Genomic DNA, 24,115 nt, shown 5'->3' on the forward strand with positions numbered 1-24,115 from the left:
TCCCAATCGATCAAAAGTCGTGAAATGACGGCATAATAACCCTTATATACGACCCAATACTGAACGGCTAGGGTTTCCGCTGAACAACGTCGACTCGCCGAGTCCATATCTAGACTCGTCGAGTCCAGTCGTGAACCTGCGACCAAACCTGCGACCCTACTCGGCGAGTTTGGCTCCAACTCGTCGAGTCTCCCCTTTAAAACACCCCCAAAATGCAACTTAACAATACTTGAGATTTTAGGTTGTTACAATTCTCCCCCACTATAATTAGACTTCGCCCTCGAAGTCTCACTCTGAAAATAGCTCTGGCTGCGGCTCCCGCATCTCACGTTTCGGCTTCCCTAGACACTACCGATCTCTTCCGAGGCCGCCACTGAACCAATACCAGAGGTACCTCCTTGTTCCTCAGAACCTTGATCTTCCGATCTCCGACGGCCACTGGCCTCTCGGCGTAACACAGGCTCGCATCCACCCAATCGTTCTCTAGTAGAACCACTGCTGACTCATCTGCTATACACCTCTTCAATTGCGACACATACAAGTGTCATGGATCCGTCCCAATTCCGTTGGCAGCTCCAAACGGTAGGCCACCCTTCCTGCCTTCGCACCTTCACGAAAAGACCCAACATACCGGGGCCCCCCATTTACCCCTCTTCCTAAATCGAAACACCCCGTCAGAAATACGAAGTCGCCGACCTGAATCACATGCTCGTAACGGCGTCTGCCTGCATAACTTTCCTGTTAACTCTAGACGATCACTAACTCTCTTTAACCTGCTGAGTCTGCTCTGTCAACTAAAGCACGAACTCTGAACTGCTCATCACTCTCTGTAATCGGAAATTACCCAAGATGCACTCTGCTCCAAATCTCAACGATCACTCAACCCATAAGGGTTAGGAAACCCTGAACCATCGGATCCCCGATCCAAAGCCCACTTCGCCCATTCCGGACCGACTGAGAGATCCATCCTCCCTCTCAGATCAACTCTCACAAGTTCCCTCTTGCCATCACATACACATACTGAACTAGTCCCAACACTCGCAGGTTAAAAAACCCGATACACTGATGATATCCTCGAACATCTCCCAAGACGAACCACTAATATCCGTCCTATACCCTGATCAGAATCACACTGAGAATTCAAGATTCTCTATTCCCGTGCATCCTTTCTGAGTCTCGTCAGTCATCCCAACCCGGATGGGTTCCTACTTCACTGCCGCAAACACGATGCTCGAAACCATACTTGAAATACTCTAACCATAACTCTGCTCTGCAGCTTTCACTTTCGTGAACTTGCACCCCTTCGGAGTTACACACCTTCCTCTTTTCCTTTTTCCAAGGAACCCTCTTGGCCATAATGCCACTCCAACCGGTGCCACGGTGCTCGCCCCAAGCGACACCACCCTTTTTGCGTAACCGCTATCCACATACTCTGGTTCTCATTGCAGGGGCTCTCAATCCCATGCACTCTCTCCACTCATCAAAATCACAGCCTCAGCTAAACAAGATCACTAACCCAGGGCCAGACCTTCCAATGCAATCACACTGCAACATACACAATCCGCAATCTCAAACTGATCCAGCAATACCAACAGAGTCTCCAGCATGACTGGACCGACTCTCATAACACATACTAGCCACTCGAGGCTATATCTCTGTGGGTCCGTACACCCAACTCTGCGAACCCTCAGGTTCTAACTCTGGAACCTTCCGGTTCCAGCTCTAGAAACATGCACAACATAATCCCGTGGGATTAATGCAGTACAACCCATCACGTACCTCAAACGTACCAATACTCTGATCACATAACCCCGGTTACTTACTCAAGCTTGATCCCGGCCTTCTCTCAGGCCTCCACAATCGAATGCCCTAGGTCTGTTTCCCGCCCCGCATACCCGACACTCGCTCTCGTCGGCCTATACTCTGCGTTGACAACCACTGTTGAATCCCAACAGCTAAGCACCCTCCCATACTCATCGATTTCCCGGAGAATCCTCCAATTCTCCCCCACTAAAGCACTGACTAACTGCCACCGATCGTCATTAACGACCTCTCAGAACAATCCTGTACAAAGAGAACAATTACACACTGACTGCTTCCCACAAGCACAAGCAACCCTCAGCAAAACACACCTCCTCCCTGATCAACCCACTCACAAGAATCTAGTCCTTCAATCATCCACTCCACGACTGTAGATGCTACCCGACAATCAACCCAGTGCCGCATCTCCCCTAACAACCCTCACGAACGATAACCAAAGGAATCCTCGACAATAACCCATAACCAAACCCACAATCTGCCCAAAGGATGAACACCACATCGAAAACCGCACAAGACTACTGACACTAAAACACCAATTATAACCATACCCAACCATCAGGGAACAACGAATGCTAAAGCGAAAACCTGAAGCACCAATCCATAACCATGCCAGACCCGCGAAACAACGAATACCGCATCGAAATCCATACAAGATACCAGCACAAACAATACGCCAAATCAATGCAAGACAATTAAGACATCATGAAAGCATCATACCCGCAGCTGCCTCCGGCACTGCTCCGTCTCCCTCTGTCGCACGCAGATAAACACGACCCTGAGCCCTCTGAGGCTCCGCTCCATCCTGTCCTCCTCAAATCCCGAATTGGCACTGACTGCCAACAATCCCGTGCACAGTGCCCCTCCTTTCCGCACCTGCGGCATGCACCACCGGACCCGCAAGCTCCGATGTAACCCCTTTTTACTTGATCATCGACACCTATGGTCTCATGATTTCCTACTGCATCTCTATACTCCACTTATAACTACTCTTGACAATTCTTGCTTTCTTACATACTGCACCCGGTTCTCCCCCACTAGGGTTCGAACCAACACCAATTAGTATACAATCAACCCACGACTATCTTTCACCAGCGAAATCGTACCTGCCCCAGAAAAGTGCTGTGCAACACCCGATAGTCCCTCCCCTTATGAAGTCAATCAATCCCCTATACTCTGAACCTCTAGCTAACTCTCCAAGAACTTCTCATCACGGCTGCCTCTAATCGTTCCAAATCCCATACTGATCTAATACTAAGCACCTGCACTGCTTGATAACATATCTGGCTCGCAGACTGCACCGCAGCATCATCGTTCCTCTCATCTCAGCTCATCAACCCGTATCCAACACCGGATTTGTCCCAAGAACAGGGACTTACTCTCAACATAGACGACAACTCTCCGCACTGCAAAACTCGTCTGAACTCTTCACTGCTACCACTATAACCCAACCTGTTATTCTCAATTAGGTGTGGTGTGGTTCTCGACTACCTCAGCCCCAACTGACTGTCTGTTCACGGTAAATCTCTGTCTCGCGGTACACCCGCTACCTGATGCTCTGAGGGAAGTCATTATCGATAACTACCTGCAGGGTGTACTCCCAAATCCAGAACTGAAACACCAGACCTCTCGCGTCTTGCACACGAGCATAAATGACACTACCCACCCAAAAGGTGACCTCTCCTCTGTCGTCTGATTGCTCGACTCAACTGAAATTCTCCCCTGTCTTTGACTCTTACCAAAATACTCTGATAGGCACTTGCCTTTCCCCTCGAGGAACGCCTCTCCGTACTCAATCATGGTCTACAGGCCTGAAACCCATAGCGTCCAATCTCTACTTCATCGGTCATAACCGGATAACAAGATAGCCACAAGCATCATCCACTACGAACCATGGTATTCATCCCATGACATCCCTCCTCAACATGCTTCGGTGTATGGTACCTGAACCATAGCACCACTCCTCAATCTACTCCAATGTATAGCACTCGGACCACAACATCTATCTCAATCTGTTCCGATGTATGGTGCCTGGACCATAACATCACTCTGTATCCGCTCCGATGTATGGTATCCGAACCATAACATCACCCCTCAATCGGTTCCTTAGGACCTTCAGAATGCCCCCTGTATCAAGTATGGGTCCTCTGCTTTCAGTAGTACGGGCCCATACTACCTGCCACATCTACCCATACTTTCCACACGGACCATCCCAGAGTTCCTAAGTAGCTGATAAACCTGCTCTTTCACCCATCTCATCGCGCGTGCTCGCTTTCCAGCGAAATCTTCTACTCTACCCGCGCACTCATCTGGCTAGGTTTACTCCCTAGTCTCTTCCGCTGTCCTCCCACTTCTTTGCTATCAGCTGCTGAAGAGTTCCTAATGATGCCAGCCCTCTACCTCCTGAGTATCGTCATACTCACTTAGTAGCTGACTCCCATCATCGATAACTCCACAAAGCACAAAGCAAGCAGCATTCGAGCATTGAAGCATACATAGGACTCCCCATCTGTGGTAGCTCCACCTTCTCAGCTCATCCTCGGAAGTACCTCTGTACCCCGTAGCTTTACCCCTTGTGCGTTCTAACTAGATACTCTCACTCATCACATACACACAAAAACATAACGCACATATAACAGCAAACCCTAGACTAAGGCATCACAAATCAGGCCACTCTAGTCCTAAGATATGAAATACCTAGCCTGTCTCTAGCATGCAATAATATCTCATAAGGTGCATAATAGATATTTCATATTACAAAAGTAAGGGTATTTTGGGAAATCACCGTTTGGCTCTGGCTGATTGTACACACTGCTCTTTCTTGCTTTCTCTTTGAACTCTTATTCACTTTTAGAAAACTATTTATTTGAAAACCTTTTTCTAAATCCCTCAGTTTGAGTCCAGACTCACCCGTAGGCGCGTCCGAATCCCTCAAACCAAGGCTCTGATACCAATTGTAACACCGTGATTTTCAAAGCAAAATTTTTCATTTAAATAATCAATTTAATATTAAAACACTTGTTTAAAATCTTATTCGTATTCGAATTACAAAACATAGTTCCATTTTCATTTGAATAGACAACCAGGATCCTCCAAAATACAATTCTTTCCTCGGTGTGTACAATCGAGCCGATGCCATTCCGCGTTACTGAAAGAACCTGAAACAACATAACATAAATACTGTAAGCACGAAGCTTAGTGAGTTCCCCAATATACACTTACGCTCATACGCCTTTCCAGGCCCTGACCTTCCGGTCCTCAATACAACGCCTTCCGGCCCATAACATAATCGCCTTCCGGCCCATAACATATTGCCTTCCGGCCCACATATCATACATAGCACATATATCAATTAACTTACCACATATAGCATACATATCACATAACATATCCGACCTTCCGGTCACACAGTCAAACCCCTTTCCGGGTACAGTATAGTGAGAAGACTCACCTTGCGGACACTGGAAGATAGCAACTCCTGAAATCTCTTGCACTTGATCCTCCGAGCTACAAGCTCCCTGTCTCATCATGTATCTCTTTTTAATACTTCTATCTTCCACGTTAACTGACCCTAAAACGTTACACACAGGTCAACTCGGGTCAATGGCCATCTCGACTGGACTCGGCGAGTACCCTGGCGACTCGGCGAGTCTAGTCGTCCTCACCAATTCCTGCATGATCCCTTTCTACTCGTCGAGTATCCCTCTTGACTCGACGAGGTCCTCGTGGAAGAATCGCGGGGCCACCCCGACTCTACTCGCCGAGCCTGAAGAACAAACTCGGCGAGTCCCAGTAAATCTTCAAGCTACTCGCCGAGTCTGATCATCCGACTCGGCGAGTCTACGCCATGCAGTCGATCGAACTGCTTCCTGAGATACATATATTCTCGAATATACAAACATGGGACCTTCTGGACCTCTAAGGGTCCTAATACAAGGTTATAAACGTTGAATAACAACACAACAATCCATCTAGACTCCAAATGGGTTCCATAAACCCTAAATCTATATACACATCAATCACAGGAGAATGTAATCCGAATTATTACCTGAATGATGTACCTTCCATGTCCCCAAACTTCAGAACTCGAACTCCCTGCAGTTCCTTTAGCTAAAACCCTTCTCCTCCTTGCACAACAATTCCTTCAAGGTCACCAATGGCCTTCAAGCTTGCTCTAGCCGCCCCAGTCGCCTAGGGTTCTTCCCAATCGATCAAAAGTCGTGAAATGACGGCATAATAACCCTTATATACGACCCAATACTGAACGGCTAGGGTTTCCGCTGAACAGCGTCGACTCGCCGAGTCCATATCTGGACTCGTCGAGTCCAGTCGTGAACCCGCGACCAAACCTGCGACCCTACTCGGCGAGTTTGGCTCCAACTCGTCGAGTCTCCCCTTTAAAACACCCCCAAAATGCAACTTAACAATACTTGAGATTTTGGGTTGTTACATTTTATACATATTGGGAAAAGGAATCGCACCCATTGATGAAACCCTCTTCCCCAATCTAACTTTACCCACCTAAATTTTGAGGTATGAGAAATGGGAAGAAGGGTATTTTGAAATACCATATTATTGCCCTAACGAAATCGGTATCATCCAACACCGATAGACAAATCGTTATGATCCACCGCCGATAACTGTAAGTAGGCTTCATCCATGTGTTAAATTTCTTAGATTTTCTTCTCCTCCATCGATTTGTTATACGTATGCCATTAACCTAAGTCGATTACATGTATATGCTCCATGTTCATTTGTTTTCTTCTTCTATCTTTTCTCTAGTTCTATGTATCGAATTTATTGAAGATTTGGACTGAATAAAAATGATGGGCACATAAGTAATCCAATCGGTTATTGAAATGAGGAGCGAATCAAGTTCTGAACGTCATAAAGAGAATTATAATTGAACGTAAAATTAGGTAATTGTTCTTCCTTTTTTTTTTTGACAGAAAATAGATTAAAATCAAAAGAAAGTTACTTGTTTATTTTGCTGGAAAATGGATGGAGAAGGATGGTACACGAGTAGAAGACATATAGAAAGCAAAGGAAAAAAACGTCGATGTGTTTGGAATAAATTTTTGGCTATTTGGAAGATTTTTCAAGAAGCAAATATTCAAAATTTGAAATTTGCTTAAAAAAGTTGTACAAATTAAAAAAAAAAAATGTTAAAGCAAAAACTTATCGTTGTAAACTGAAGTAATAACATTTGTAGCGCTTGAAATTTGTTGGATTGATGTAGTACACAAATTAATGTCATTTATATTATCTAAATAAAAATTATTTAATTTTCTACTATTTTTAGAATTAAATGACTTCATGATACGTCTGTATATGAACAAATAACAACAATTATTTTATAAGATAAGATGATAGCAATAAAGAATATGACTAAATTAAAGAAAATAAAATATAAAGTAACATTATGCGAATATTTGATATATAATTGCAATTTTTTTATGCAGATATTTAAGACGGTTAATTATTGTAATACGATTATATATAAATATTTTTTATTTTATTATATATCCTAATATAAAAAATATATTTATCCTATAGTTATATACAATTGATAAAATAAAATATGAAAAAAATAATATTTAAATTAAACACAATATTTATATTAAACGCATCTTCATTTTTGTCTAAAAAGGGAACCTTAATTTGAGAAGATATATATTTCATTATTTCAATTATAAATTTTATTACGGTGGATTATAAATTTCAATTATAAAAATGTAGCTTTAGTATTGTATAGACAAATTATACATATTGTAGTTATAGACATTTTATACATATTGGGAAAAGGAATCGCACCCATTGATGAAACCCCCTCGCCCAATCTAACTTTACCCACCTAAATTTTGAGGTATGAGAAATGGGAAGAAGGGTATTTTGAAATACCATATTATTGCCCTAACGAAATCGGTATCATCCAACACCGATAGACAAATCGTTATGATCCACCGCCGATAACTGTAAGTAGGCTTCATCCATGTGTTAAATTTCTTAGATTTTCTTCTCCTCCATCGATTTGTTATACGTATGCCATTAACCTAAGTCGATTACATGTATATGCTCCATGTTCATTTGTTTTCTTCTTCTATCTTTTCTCTAGTTCTATGTATCGAATTTATTGAAGATTTGGACTGAATAAAAATGATGGGCACATAAGTAATCCAATCGGTTATTGAAATGAGGAGCGAATCAAGTTCTGAACGTCATAAAGAGAATTATAATTGAACGTAAAATTAGGTAATTGTTCTTCCTGTTTTTTTTTGACAGAAAATAGATTAAAATCAAAAGAAAGTTACTTGTTTATTTTGCAGGAAAATGGATGGAGAAGGATGGTACACGAGTAGAAGACATATAGAAAGCAAAGGAAAAAACGTCGATGTGTTTGGAATAAATTTTTGGCTATTTGGAAGATTTTTCAAGAAGCAAATATTCAAAATTTGAAATTTGCTTAAAAAAGTTGTACAAATTTAAAAAAAAAATGTTAAAGCAAAAACTTATCGTTGTAAACTGAAGTAATAACATTTGTAGCGCTTGAAATTTGTTGGATTGATGTAGTACACAAATTAATGTCATTTATATTATCTAAATAAAAATTATTTAATTTTCTACTATTTTTAGAATTAAATGATTTCATGATACGTCTGTATATGAACAAATAACAACAATTATTTTATAAGATAAGATGATAGCAATAAAGAATATGACTGATTAAAGAAAATAAAATATAAAGTAACATTATGCGAATATTTGATATATAATTGCAATTTTTTTATGCAGATATTTAAGACAGTTAATTATTGTAATATGATTATATATAAATATTTTTTTATTTTATTATATATCCTAATATAAAAAATATATTTATCCTATAGTTATATACAATTGATAAAATAAAATATGAAAAAAATAATATTTAAATTAAACACAATATTTATATTAAACGCATCTTCATTTTTGTCTAAAAAGGGAACCTTAATTTGAGAAGATATATATTTCATTATGTCAATTATAAATTTTATTACGGTGGATTATAAATTTCAATTATAAAAATATAGCTTTAGTATTGTATAGACAAATTATACATATTGTAGTTATAGACATTTTATACATATTGGGAAAAGGAATCGCACCCATTGATGAAACCCCCTTGCCCAATCTAACTTTACCCACCTAAATTTTGAGGTATGAGAAATGGGAAGAAGGGTATTTTGAAATACCATATTATTGCCCTAACGAAATCGGTATCATCCAACACCGATAGACAAATCGTTATGATCCACCGCCGATAACTGTAAGTAGGCTTCATCCATGTGTTAAATTTCTTAGATTTTCTTCTCCTCCATCGATTTGTTATACGTATGCCATTAACCTAAGTCGATTACATGTATATGCTCCATGTTCATTTGTTTTCTTCTTCTATCTTTTCTCTAGTTCTATGTATCGAATTTATTGAAGATTTGGACTGAATAAAAATGATGGGCACATAAGTAATCCAATCGGTTATTGAAATGAGGAGCGAATCAAGTTCTGAACGTCATAAAGAGAATTATAATTGAACGTAAAATTAGGTAATTGTTCTTCCTGTTTTTTTTTGACAGAAAATAGATTAAAATCAAAAGAAAGTTACTTGTTTATTTTGCAGGAAAATGGATGGAGAAGGATGGTACACGAGTAGAAGACATATAGAAAGCAAAGGAAAAAAACGTCGATGTGTTTGGAATAAATTTTTGGCTATTTGGAAGATTTTTCAAGAAGCAAATATTCAAAATTTGAAATTTGCTTAAAAAAGTTGTACAAATTTAAAAAAAAAATGTTAAAGCAAAAACTTATCGTTGTAAACTGAAGTAATAACATTTGTAGCGCTTGAAATTTGTTGGATTGATGTAGTACACAAATTAATGTCATTTATATTATCTAAATAAAAATTATTTAATTTTCTACTATTTTTAGAATTAAATGATTTCATGATACGTCTGTATATGAACAAATAACAACAATTATTTTATAAGATAAGATGATAGCAATAAAGAATATGACTGATTAAAGAAAATAAAATATAAAGTAACATTATGCGAATATTTGATATATAATTGCAATTTTTTTATGCAGATATTTAAGACAGTTAATTATTGTAATATGATTATATATAAATATTTTTTTATTTTATTATATATCCTAATATAAAAAATATATTTATCCTATAGTTATATACAATTGATAAAATAAAATATGAAAAAAATAATATTTAAATTAAACACAATATTTATATTAAACGCATCTTCATTTTTGTCTAAAAAGGGAACCTTAATTTGAGAAGATATATATTTCATTATGTCAATTATAAATTTTATTACGGTGGATTATAAATTTCAATTATAAAAATATAGCTTTAGTATTGTATAGACAAATTATACATATTGTAGTTATAGACATTTTATACATATTGGGAAAAGGAATCGCACCCATTGATGAAACCCCCTTGCCCAATCTAACTTTACCCACCTAAATTTTGAGGTATGAGAAATGGGAAGAAGGGTATTTTGAAATACCATATTATTGCCCTAACGAAATCGGTATCATCCAACACCGATAGACAAATCGTTATGATCCACCGCCGATAACTGTAAGTAGGCTTCATCCATGTGTTAAATTTCTTAGATTTTCTTCTCCTCCATCGATTTGTTATACGTATGCCATTAACCTAAGTCGATTACATGTATATGCTCCAGGTTCATTTGTTTTCTTCTTCTATCTTTTCTCTAGTTCTATGTATCGAATTTATTGAAGATTTGGACTGAATAAAAATCATGGGCACATAAGTAATCCAATCAGTTATTGAAATGAGGAGCGAATCAAGTTATGAACGTCATAAAGAGAATTATAATTGAACGTAAAATTAGGTAATTGTTCTTCCTTTTTTTTTTGACAGAAAATAGATTAAAATCAAAAGAAAGTTACTTGTTTATTTTGCAGGAAAATGGATGGAGAAGGATGGTACACGAGTAGAAGACATATAGAAAGCAAAGGAAAAAAACGTCGTATTTCTTTCATTTAGTCTAATGAAAAAAGCTAAATATAGTCAACAACTCAGAAAAGAAAAAAGCAATACTTTATTAGTATTTACTACAAATCACAAAAGATAAAGAAAGATAAAAAGAATAAATGTGTTTATGTATATGTTTGGCAAATAGCATGCATGTAAAAAAATTGAAGTATTCATAGTAATATGAAATATGTGTATATGCATGTGTTTGATATATAACTGTAATATATTCATAGTAATAAGAAAAATCATGTTTTTTTTAAACGATGATTCACCTTTTTGGAATGTAAATCAATAAAAATAAATGTTAAAATCTAATTTCTGTCTAAATTTTCAAACAAATGCATAATTAAACGAAATGTTGAAATCTAATTGCCTTGGAATGCACAATTCCAGTTCTTGGCTGCGAATGGATTACTAACATGTCATGAAATGGAATTTCGAATTCCAAGTATGTTGGAATCCGCAGTTCCATTACTTACCTGCGGTTTCTAACATCATGAAATGGAATTTCAAATTCCAACTCTGTTGGAATCCGCGGTTCTATTTTAGACCTGCGGTTTCTAATATGTTTGTTCTTGTTTTGATATGACAGCTCATTGCATAACTACTTCAAAAAAACGACTGATTCTGTTTCCACTGGATTCTCATCCAAATAAAAAAAAATCAAGTAAATTTACTATTATACCCTCACAAACTACACTACTAATTTGACAATTTACATAGTTTTTTGGGAAAAAGATGGGACTTCTACCCTAAAAAACTACACTCCTTTTTCAGGATCATATCTATTTATCATATCCAACATAACTGAAATTTGTCCCAATTATGATGCAAACATGTCATGAAATGGAATTTCGAATTCCAACTCTGTTGGAATTCGCGGTTCCATTTCTTACCTGCAATTTTAACATGTATGTTATTGTTTTGATATTGCAGCTCATTGCATAACTGCTTAAAAAAAACGTAATATGTTCCATTGTACCTTGTAATTAAAAAAACATATATTATAATAATGGAAAGATAATTTTGTTTGTCCAAAAAAAAATTCATGACTTTGAAAAATATCATGATTCACAAAAACATATATAAACAAATACACACACATAGACAACCACATATATTTAGAAAATTAAACTAAAAGATGATAAATTACGGATTATAACATTGTTCTTTGAGAATAAATTACTAAAAATGGGATATAGTGTAACACGAACTTTCAAAAAGAAATTGATAATTTTTTTGTTTATTATTTAAACGGTTTGATAAATTAGATGAAATAATCAATTTTTTTTGTTTATTATCTAAGTGTAGATTTACCAAGAAAACAATGAGAAAATTACATATTTACTGATATACCCTTAAGGGTATAGAATGAGAAAAAAACTAAAAATCAAAAACTAAACAGAAAAAACCTGTATATTTAACAAAAAAAATTAGGATATAAACAGGAAAATCGTAAAGCACTGATTGATTTATATATTTAATTATCACCTGTAAACATACTTTTCAAAAACATATATAAACAGAAAAATTATGATTCACAAAAACAAATATAAACAGATATGTACATATAGACAATAACACATATATTTAGAAAAATAAACTAAAAGATGATCAATTCCAAATTATAGTATTGCACTTTGAGAATAGATTCCTAAAAATGGGATATAGTGTAAAAGGAACTTTAAAATGAAATTTGTATTTTTTTTGTTTATTATTTAAACAGGTTTGATAAATCACATGAATAAATCAAATGAATTGATAATTTGAGTTACTTTTTCAACATGTTTGTAGTTTATATGAATATGATGTGATTGCTGAAATGCCTAAAAGAAACCACCAACTGATAAAAGTATTTTCAAGTTTTCAGAAAATATGTCATGTGGTGGGGTTTTTAAGAAAAATGGTTATGGAAGAATTATAGGTCTAACCATCCAAATACCCTAATTACGATTAAGTATTTAGATGAACCAAATCACTGGAGGAAGCAAATAGGTGTAGAAGAAATTAAATGGTCCTATGACTCTAATGTATCACATACAATTATATAAGATACACAAATCAATAAAACTAAAAATCGACACACACAGATCGCGACTATATGTACCAGAATATTATACATAAAGAAATACCAATGTATCGAACTCTTATATATAACAGGTAAAAAAAAATAGAGGGAAAAGTGATGAAATCGATTAAGAATGTAGATTAAAAAGAACAACTAAAAGGTAAAGAACAATGTAGTTTTGTTGACCTGATGATGAATATATGACCTCTGAAATCGTATTGAATAAAGCACGTTAACAGGAATCGTATTGACTTCTGAAATTGTATTGGAATATATCATTTCTTCCTAAACTGATTGCCTGATTTTTTGGGATTGATATAAAATGGAATTTAAATTGATTACCTGATTTGTTGGGATTGATTTGATCTTCAATATTCCACCGAATTAAATTTGAAATTTCCTGATTTATATATTTACTGATTGACGTTTCCTGATGTGTACAGTAATATTTTCGAGAATAGAAGGGCAAAGTGGGAACTTCACTTATAATTTTTGAGCGGGAAAATGCAAGGGCGAGTGGCTAAGAGAATGCCAGATGACGTTTTTAGTACTGTTTTATTAGTAGAGAAGATATATATATATATATATATATATATATATATATATATATATATATATAAAATCCAAAGGAGCTTAGGAATAGTATTCTTTTAGGCTTTAGGATTTTGCCACAAAAGTTTGCTGAACCTGACACTTTAGTCCTTAATGTCAAAAATTTTAGATTTTTGCCTTTTGATTAAGTTTTTGTGTCTTAAGGTTTTTGCCACAAATCTTTAATGACTTTGACACTTTTAATCCTTATATTCAAAGGTTTTACATTCTGGAGTTTTTGCCACAATTCTTTAATGAATTTGACACTTTTTGTCCTTGTAGTCAAAAGTTTTACATTTTGACATAAAAATACAAAAAAAACCTCCTTTAAAATTTTGTCAACGTATTTTCCCAATGTTGACAACTTTAATATTATTGCCACAACATTTTGGATTTTCTCCACCAATGTCCTTTTTTCGTTGTACACTTTTGACATCTAATTTTAGGAGTTGTCGACTTTCTTCCCTATTATGGTGATTTACAATTTTAGCACATATCTTTTAAAGTTTGCCGATTTTTTCCATATTACCCCAAAAGCGACGTAGCCGCGGGTTCTTTACTAGTTGTATATAATGCATACTATTGATATGTAGTTAGCAAAAAGTTAGAAAACAACACCCTCTAAACGGCCAACATTAACCCGTTCTAAGGTTCACGTGGAGGTCAATCGCATACACTATTTTAGCATATAAATAAGTATTTTTGCATTTAAACCTGTATTTTAATATTTAAAGCTATAACTTTACATATAAATACATATTAAATATAGTTTTAAATATAAACACACGGTTTAAATTTATTCATACATCTTAATACGTAAATAATATGTATGGTATTAGTTTCAATTAGAAGGCTAAAACCCTCACCAATTAGCGAGAGACCCAAGTTCAAGTTTGCTTCTCATCCACTCTATTTTAGTTTTTTCCTTTAAAGTTCAATAAACCTTGTTATAATATATTATAGACAAAACTGCAAAAATGTCCCTGTGGTAAACAATTTTTTTGGGTTTTAGTCCAAACCATGATTTTTTTGGATTGCTGGTCCTTTTGAGATAGTTTGTTTGTAATTTTGGTTCTTTGGTAAACTGAAAAGACTAAATTGCCCTTATTATATTTATTTTTCATTTTACTTTCTTTTCCTATAAGTATTTATATCTAAAAATAAAAATAGGGGCCCACATTCTCTCTCTCTCTCTCTCTCACACACACACACATTGCTTTTCTTTCATCCTTCTCAAACTTACGAATCTGATTTCTTTTCTTTCTTCTTTTCCTGGTTTATAACTCACGCACAACACATGAAATCAGATTTGGTTTGCCAACTGATTAACGATGAGAGAAACCCATTTCACCTGAAATCGGATTTTGTCGATTTCTATTTCTGATTTGGTCAATTTCTATGTCCGATTACACCTGAAATTAGTTTGTACAAGACTAAAAAAATCAACCATTCCCCTTTTGATGGTGGAAGCTACAGTGGTTCTGGAGTGGTAGGATGGTGGGAATGGTGATGGTGTAAAAGACGATGTACAGGAAAGGGCTCGGAGATGGAGAGATAGGGTTTGATCGATTTTTTATTCTAAACTCACAAAAACAAAAATCTGTGAAATCTAATGTTGCAGGAATACGATGGTGGTAGCTCGTCGAACCACAAATCTAGTTACATAGAAGTGAATACGAGGTTATCTAGTGGTTGGAATCAAACAAGAAGGATCTATAATCTATGGGAATGAAGTTGGACCTACAATCAAAGAGTACAACGAACTAGTGAAAGCTTTGGAAGAATCAGAGCAGTCTTTAACCTTGGTAATCCGACCTGGTAAATTTGGCATCCCTCGTATCTCATGCGTCGATTTCTTCCCCTTTACCGGCCGCCAGAGCAGCTCCCTACAACAGCCCCTCTCGATTTCTTCTCCTTTATCGGCTCACCCTTTTTTCCTTCACTTACGATTCCTCTTCCTCTCATTTATGTGTATTACCGGTCGAATGGGTGTTTGTGTATAACCTGTATGTAGATGATGTTTTTGGATTGAAGGTGATATCATGGGTATAACCCTGAGCAGTCGAATTGAGGTTTGGATCGGCGGTGGGTTTACATAGGAGAGAGAGAGATGTGGGCCCCAAATTAGTTAATTATTTTATTTTTCATTTAATTTAAGTAGAAAAGCATAAAAAATATACCAAAAGGGCATAATAGTCTTTTCAGTTTACTGAGCGACCAAAAACGCAACGAAACTAGGTCAAAAAGACTATCAATCCAAAAAAGTCGTGGTTTGGACTAAAACCCAAAACAATGTATACCATAGGAACCATTTTTGCAATTTTGTCTATATTATATAAAGTGAAAATTTACATTTTACAATCTAAAACGTTTTGGCTCAGTGGCAGAGTACTCGAGCCGGTGACTTTCTTCCTTGGGCAACGAGTTCAAAACAAGGAGTACCATTTCTTCTCCTTTTAATAAAATGTGTACTAAATAAGATAAGTCGTAGATTACTTACATTAAACTTATTATTATTATTATTATTATTATTATTATTATTATCTATTCTAATATATAAATATTTTTTTACCTCATGTTACACTCTTATTCAATTTGCTAAATGTCATTTTGTTGTTATTTTGAATTAATTTTTTTTCCACATGTCATTTTATGAGTTTTTCTATTTTATTAAAGTTCATATAACATTTTAATATAATAATTACAATAAATAAATAATCCCTAATAAATCAAAATCTTTTTGCCACATGTCTTCTTCTTAATTTGGGCACATGACATTTTCTAGAATTTTTGAATTTTTTATTTTCCACTTTGTCATTTTATTATATGTTAAATTTTATTAAATTAAAATTTCGTCTTCAATATGCAAGGTATTTATTAGCAATGGTTTATATATGTATTGTATTCAATGTATTAAAGCCTCATTAATTTTAATAATTCAAAATTTTTCTCATTTTTTTATAAATTCAAACTTCTCAAATTGTTAAAATTTCATATTTTTTTTAAATAAAATCATGTAATACACCTAGCGTAGTAATAAATGGATATCAATTTCATTAATGAAGTTATCTTTTAATTTCAGAATTCCTAAATTAAAGTTCATTAGTTTCTTTTGTTTATTTATTTAAATTATTTGTTTAAATTTAAAAGATAAAAAAAAATCAATAATAATAATTCATTATTTTTCGTATTTTCTTATTAATTCAAAGTTCTCAAATATTTTGACTTTTATATTTAACTTTTTTTTGTAACATCCTGTTTCGTATTGTTCCCATTTTGAGTTGGTGATCAAAGGACTGGGTATTAGCAGGCGTCAGACCCTCGATAAGTTGGGTTCTGGACTTACTAGGAGTGGTTAAGGTATTTCGGATAGTTCGAGTATTCGGTTTGTGTTTAGGAATCAAATGGGCATTTTGGTAATTTGTCAGCTCGGGTTTTTATGGAAAGCGGATGTTCGTTCGGGATATCTTATGGTGAGTATGAATGGATATCAGTATTGAGCGTCTCGATATCTTTATATAGATATATGGATCGTCAGAATCAGGTTTATAACAAAGGAGTTATGATCTTCGGAGTATTTAGGGTAAGGGGTTGAGAAGTACGCAGGGCGTACAACAAGGTACGCTTAGCGTGCAAGCCGTGAAGCGAGTACGCGGGGCATACCAAGTGGTATGCTTTGTGTACTAATGCAAAGGTATTGATTGGGAATCCGGAGGTATACGCGGGGCATACGCTCAGATCTTGAAAACCCTAATTTTCGGGGTTGACCACTATTGAAGCATTCTTATGGACTTAAAACCCTCATTTTATCAGCCTCCTTGTCTTCCTTACCCTACACTCGAACCCTAATTTTATGATTGTGTGTTTTGAGCCTAGAAGGTCTTTGTAAGGTGGATTTTGGTGCTTTGAAGGAAGGTGGTCATCCTTGAAGCTTCACTAGAGGAATGAAGACTTATAGATCCAGAATCCCATCAACATTTGGAACTTATTTAAATAGATATAAGGATCATTGGAATCGAGTTTATAACAAAGGAGTTATGATCTTCGGAGTATTTAGGGTTAAGGGGTTATGAAGTACACGGGGCGTACAACAAGGTACGCTTAGCGTACAAGCAGTAAAGCGAGTACACGGGGCATACCAAGTGGTACGCTTAGCGTACTCATGTGAAGGTATTGATTGGGAATCCGAAGGTGTACGCTGGGCATACAGAAGTATACGTGGGGCGTACGGTCAGATCTTGAAAACCGTAATTTCCAAGGTTGACCATTATTTAAGCATTCTTATGGACTTGAAACCCTCATTTTATCAGCCTCCTTGTACTCCTTACCCTGCACTCAAACCCGAATTCCCTGATTGTGTGTTTTGAGCCTATAAGGTCTTTGTAAGGTGGATTTTGGTGCTTTGAAGGAAGGTGGTCATCCTTGAAGCTTCACTAGAGGAGTGAAGGCTTATAGATCCAGGATCCATCAACATTTGGCACTTATTTAAGGTATAAAGTCTTGAACTTTATGATTCTTAAATGAGATCTCTTTTGGTTTGGGTTTATGAACCTTTTTGGTTCCATTGTGGAGATCTTATGTGTTCATAATGTTTTTGAAGCTTAGAGTTGCCACTCTTGGTGTTATTTTGGTCCTTGAGTCATAAACTTGCTATCTTTGGGGTCTAAATCTATCCATGCATGAGTTAGGACCATTTTCATGATAGTAGAGTGTTATATTTTGAGGTTGGGTCCAATTGGGGCATGCAAAGTCACCAAGTCAATGACTTTATGTGTCTAGACGTTGTTTAGGACTCAAATATGTGGTTTAGACCTATGGGCTAAGCATCAAGTTCTTAATGGTAAAAGTGGGATTAAGAGGGGGTTACACTAGGCGTATAAGCCTGTACGCACAGCATACAAGCCTTTATGCGAGTACGCGCAACGTACAGCTGAGTACGCCCTGCATACTCAGTCAGATTGGACTTTGCAATTTGTGGGCCTCGGGTTGGGCCATTTCTTGGACTTAGTTGCTGTGGGCCTTTGCGGACCATCTGAAAACAGGTTTTGGACCAAGGAAATTACTGGGCTTTAGGATAAGGCCCATTGGAGAGGCTTGGGCCTAATTTGGAAAATTGGGACATAGGTGGTCCATTATTGGGCTTTGGATGATTATGGGCTAATGGGCTATCGGAATGCCAAATGTTTTGGGCTAGAAAGATGGTTGTGATTTAAGGTAAGGCCCATGTAGAGGTTAGGGCCCAATTTGGAAAATTGGGCCATTAGTCAATTAATTGGCCTTTGGGCCTTTTAGATTATAGTTTGGGCCATAGTTTTGGACAAGGCTAGGTTAGGGGTAAAATGGTCTTTTTACCTAAGGTATGGAGTTATGGTTATGGATTAGAACCCAATTGTTAAATGGGTATTGTTTTGTTATTGGTAGTTTGAGGATTTGTCAGCCAACAACCAAAGGTTTTCTGTATGTTTCAGCAGTGCGAGGTGAGTCTTCTCACTATATCCATGGGTCGAAGGCACCAATGTCGGCCCATTATGTGTTATGTGTTATGCTAGTTGTTTTTGTGATACTTACATCGAAGACCCAGGGGGACCCATGGAAATTGGATTTCAGACCATGAGTGGAAAGCCCATGGCATTCCAGATAAAGATCAAGGGGGGAGCCCATGGCATAATATATAAAGACCATGGGGGAGCCCGTGGCACTTATATGTATTTGCATGATAATCTGTGATTGTATGTGGTATTGTATTTTGGGGAAACTCAGTAAGCTCTGTGCTTATGGTTTTCGGTTTATGTTTCAGGTACTCTGGTTTTCAAATAAAAGAGTTTAGGATGATTGTAGCGCACACACCATATGGTTCTGCTTTCTGGGAATTTCTCTGGTTAAAAGATATTTTGCTAAATATTGATTACTCTGGTTTTATAGAAACAATCTGTATTAACAATTTATTAATTTAAAAGCAAAAATTTTTATGTCGTGATTTTCGGGTCGTTACATTTTTTTTGTTGTAAATCAACCCATCTACTACATGAGTCTCACAACTAGTAATATATTATATAAGAGCTTCACGTATACATACCGCAAAGGTGTTCGCTATTGAAGTGGCCACGAACCATAATTACGAACACCATTCCAGTATTTCGTGGTGGCTCAATGTCGTGGCGATTTGTGGTCCGTTCAACGCTCTATGACGACTAATCACACCTCGATTCGAACTTCACCACCTTTGACCTCTTTGACTAGCCGTTGAACAACAGTTTTTCAAAAAAAATATTGTTAACTTTTTTTAAAACAATCATTTACCTATATATTGGAATGTAAATATTGTACATATGCATTAACCTAGTTTTAGCCCATGGGCCCGTAGGGTTTCATATGTCTAGGGATCCTGCCTCTTTATATACTCTGACATCTTCTTGTAATGGGAGAACAATTAACAAGGTTATTTTCACCCTAAATCTATTTTCTAGTTTACATGGTATCAGAGCGAGGTTTAGGGTTGGAGGGTTTTTTGCATTGAGAGTACTGTTCACGAAGTACTGTTCATCGAGCACTATTCAGGCACTGTTCATCGGTACTGTTCATCAGTGTTCCAGTACCTTGTGAGTGCACCGTTTCCTAATTAGGGCATCCTGTGAGTGCCGTTCTCTTTTCTTATTTGTTTCTAGTTCGTAAAGATGTCCGGAGGAGACAAATCATCTAGCAGCAGTGGTCCACGAGTACCTGAGTTGCTTCCGGTAATTGCTAGACTCACCGACAACAAACTTAATGGCTCCAATTTCTTTGAGTGGAACAAAACTATTTGGATCTACCTCCGAAGCATTTGAATGGCTTCTTATTTGACATCTGATCCCCCCAAAGATGATGATTCTGATTTGTGGCTACAAAGTGATGCTCGTTTGTATTTGCAGATTGTCAACACTATCGAGCCTTCTGTTTCTTCTCTGGTTAGTCACTGTGAATATGTGAAAGAACTTATGGCCTATCTTAACTTCTTATATTCTGGACAAAGCAACATCTCACGAATCTATAGTGTTTGTAAGTCCTTTCATCGAGGGGAACAACAAGATCGATCACTCACCACTTATGTCATGGAATTTAAGAAAGTATATGAGGAGCTCAACTCTCTTCTACCCTTGAGTGCTGATGTCCAAGCTATGCAGACTCAGAGAGAACAAGTGGCTGTAATCAGTTTCTTGACTGGTTTGCGACCAGAATTTGACTCTATCAGATCTCAGTTTTTGAATGAATCCGCCATTCCTTCCCTTCAGGAAACATTTTCTCGTGTTCTTCGAAATGAGAATATTCAGTCTCCACAACCTTCTGATCATAATAGTGCTTTGGTTAGTCGAGGAGGATTTCATGGTGGCTCCCGAGGAGGATCTCGTGGGGGTCACAGAGGGGGTTCTATAGGTGGTCATAGTGACCGAACTACATAATTACGAGTTTCTATCTCTACTTCTGATGACGTTGAGTGTTATTATTGTCATGATTTTGGTCACACCAAACGCACTTGTAAGAAGCTCTTGTCTAGAAATCAGAAAAGCTCATCAGCACATGTTGCTTCTGCATCAGACAACACTATTACCATACCCGCAGAAGAATATGCACGCCTTTTAAAGACTGAGAACTCCATTGGTCCAACTGCGGCATTTGCTGAAAAAGGTAACCCTAATACATGCCTATTATCTTCTGCCTCAAAATGGGTAATCGATTCAGGTGCCTCAGATCACATGACAGGTAATCCTACCCGCTTCTCTAGTCTTGATAAACACACATCTTCATCTCATGTCACGATCGCTGATGGGTCTACCCCACATGTTCTTGGTTCTGGCACTATTGAACTTACGCCATTTGTTTCTTTATCCTCTGTATTGAGTCTACCAAATTTCTCATTCAATTTGTTATCAGTCAGCAAAATTACTCGTGCCTTAAAGTGTTGTGTCTCATTCTTTCTTGATTATTGTGTCTTTCAGGATCTGTCGACGAAGAAGATTATTGGTAGAGGACGGGAATCTGATGGCCTATACATATTTGAACATCCAACACCTTGCTCTTTGGCGTCATCCACTTCATCCCCATTTGAAGTTCATTGTCGATTAGGCCATCCGTCTCTGCAGAATCTAAAGAAGTTGTGTCCTGAGTTTTCTTATTTAACGTCTTTACAGTGTGAGTCTTGTCAGTTTGCTAAACACCAACGTATTCATTTAAGTCCAAGAGTCAATAAGCGGTTTTCATCCCCATTTGAGTTAGTCCATTCTGATGTTTGGGGACCATGCCCTGCTACTTCAAAACTTGGGTTTAAATATTTTGTTACGTTTGTTGATGATTATTCACGTACTATCTGGCTTTATTTTATGAAAAATCGATCTGAAGTGTTTACACATTTTTGTTCATTCTATGCTGAGATTAAAACACAATTTAAAATCGCCATCCAAACCCTTCGTAGTGATAACGCAAAAGAATATTTGTCTCAAACATTTCAGTCTTACATGCTTCAAAATGGTATTCTTCATGAGTCTTCCTGTGTTGACACACCAGCCCAATATGGGGTCGCAGAACGAAAAAATCGTCATCTTTTAGAGGTGGCTCGGGCTCTTCTATTTCACATGTCTGTTCCTAAAACCTATTGGGCGAATGCGCTTTCTACTGCTTGTTTTCTCATTAATAGAATGCCTTCTGTTGTCTTGGATGGTATGAGTCCACTCTCGGTTCTATTTCCTACAAAGTCATTGTTTCCTGTCAAACCAAGGATCTTCGGTAGTACGTGTTTTGTTCGTGATACCCGACCACACCTAACCAAGTTGGATCCGAAGTCCTTGAAATGTGTCTTCCTTGGTTACTCTAGACTTCAGAAATGCTACAAGTGCTTCTCTCCTACACTCAATCGGTACATTGTATCTCGAGATGTTACATTTCATGAAAATATACCCTTCTTTCCTATGACCAATTGTTCCAACCCAAGAGTGTCTGATGATCTGTTGGTATATACCATACCTGCTCCTGAGTCTCCTAGCCCATGTAACTCTACACAACGTGAAGAGCATACTAAGCCACCTATTATTCACGTATATAGACGCCAACAACCTACATCAACTCCCGATCCAGTACCATCTTCTTCTGCAGATCCAAGTACCGATGAGACTCCTGCTATGAGCGATTCATCACCTTCCGATACACTGGAACCTGATCTTGATGTTCCAATTGCCCTAAGGAAAGGTAAGCGTTCATGTACATACCCTATAGCCTCTTTCGTATCCTATGGTAAACTGTCTGCAGCTTCACGCTCTATGATCTCTACACTTGATACTATACATGTTCCTAAAACGATTGGTGAAGCCTTGAACCATTCTGGATGGCGGGATGCTATGATTGATGAAATCAATGCTCTTGATCATAATAATACATGGGAGTTGGTAGAATTACCTGTAGGTAAAAAGGCGATCGGTTGTAAATGGGTATTCACGGTGAAAGTCAACCCGAATGGATCTGTGGCTCGTCTGAAGGCACTGTTGGTTGCTAAAGGATATGCTCAAACTTATGGGGTTGACTACTCAGAGACATTCTCTCCTGTGGCTAAGGTATCTTCCATCCGCTTGTTCATTTCATTAGCTGCTACTTATGACTGGACCCTTCACCAACTGGATGTGAAGAATGCCTTCCTACATGGTGATTTACATGAGGAAGTTTATATGGATCAACCACCTAGGTTTGTTGCTCAGGGGGAGTATGGCAGGGTTTGTAAGTTGCGTAAATCATTGTATGGTTTAAAGCAATCTCCTCGGGCTTGGTTTGGACGGTTTAATGCTGTGGTAACAGAGTTTGGCTTATGAAGAAGCTCTTATGATCATTCTGTGTTCTTTGCTTCATCTTCTTCTGGATGCATTCTGCTAGTGGTGTATGTTGATGATATTGTGATTACTGGGAGTGATAGAACTAGAATCAAGAAACTGAAAGATTTTCTTGCATCTCGATTTCAAACCAAGGACCTAGGTCCTTTAAAATATTTTTAGGGAATTGAGGTCTCTCGTACTCGAAAAGGGATCTGTTTGTCTCAACGGAAATATTGCTTGGATATTCTGAGAGATTCTGGGATGATTGAAACAAAGCCTTGTGAATCACCAATGGTTCCGAATATGAAATTGAAAGCAGACGATGGAGATTCACTTGAGAACCCAGAGAAATACAGAAGAGTTGTGGGAAAACTTAACTATTTGACGATTACACGTCCATACATTGCTTTTCCAGTGAGTGTTGTAAGTCAGTTTATGTCGTCACCTCGAACTTCTCATTGGGATGCGGTTACTCATATTCTAAAGTACCTAAAGGGTGCTCCAGGTCATGGCATCCTATATCAAAATCATGGTCATCATGTCATTGAAGGGTTCACAGATGCTGATTACAATGGCGATCCTACAAACAGACGGTCTACCACAGGTTATTGTATATTTGTTGGAGGGAACCTAGTTTCGTGGAAAAGTAAAAAGCAAAATGTCGTTTCACGATCAAGTGTCGAATCTGAATACAGGGCTATGGCTCAGACTACATGTGAGTTGATATGGGTACGAAATTTGTTAGGT

At 37.1% G+C, this 24,115-nt stretch overlaps 2 long non-coding RNA genes across 2 annotated transcripts; both read left to right on the forward strand.

The window, feature by feature from the left end:
* Positions 1-7,531: 7,531 nt before the first annotated feature.
* Positions 7,532-8,379, forward strand: LOC111914595 (uncharacterized). Its single transcript, XR_002857859.3, has 3 exons — positions 7,532-7,793; positions 7,934-8,070; positions 8,145-8,379. It is a non-coding gene; the product is annotated as an uncharacterized LOC111914595 (long non-coding RNA).
* Positions 8,380-8,967: 588 nt separating this feature from the next.
* LOC128133818 (uncharacterized) lies at positions 8,968-9,711 on the forward strand. Its single transcript, XR_008232115.1, has 3 exons — positions 8,968-9,124; positions 9,265-9,401; positions 9,476-9,711. It is a non-coding gene; the product is annotated as an uncharacterized LOC128133818 (long non-coding RNA).
* Positions 9,712-24,115: the final 14,404 nt, after the last annotated feature.

The sequence above is a fragment of the Lactuca sativa genome, chromosome 4 (assembly GCF_002870075.4).
Source record: "Lactuca sativa cultivar Salinas chromosome 4, Lsat_Salinas_v11, whole genome shotgun sequence".
NCBI classification, from domain to species: domain Eukaryota; kingdom Viridiplantae; phylum Streptophyta; class Magnoliopsida; order Asterales; family Asteraceae; genus Lactuca; species Lactuca sativa.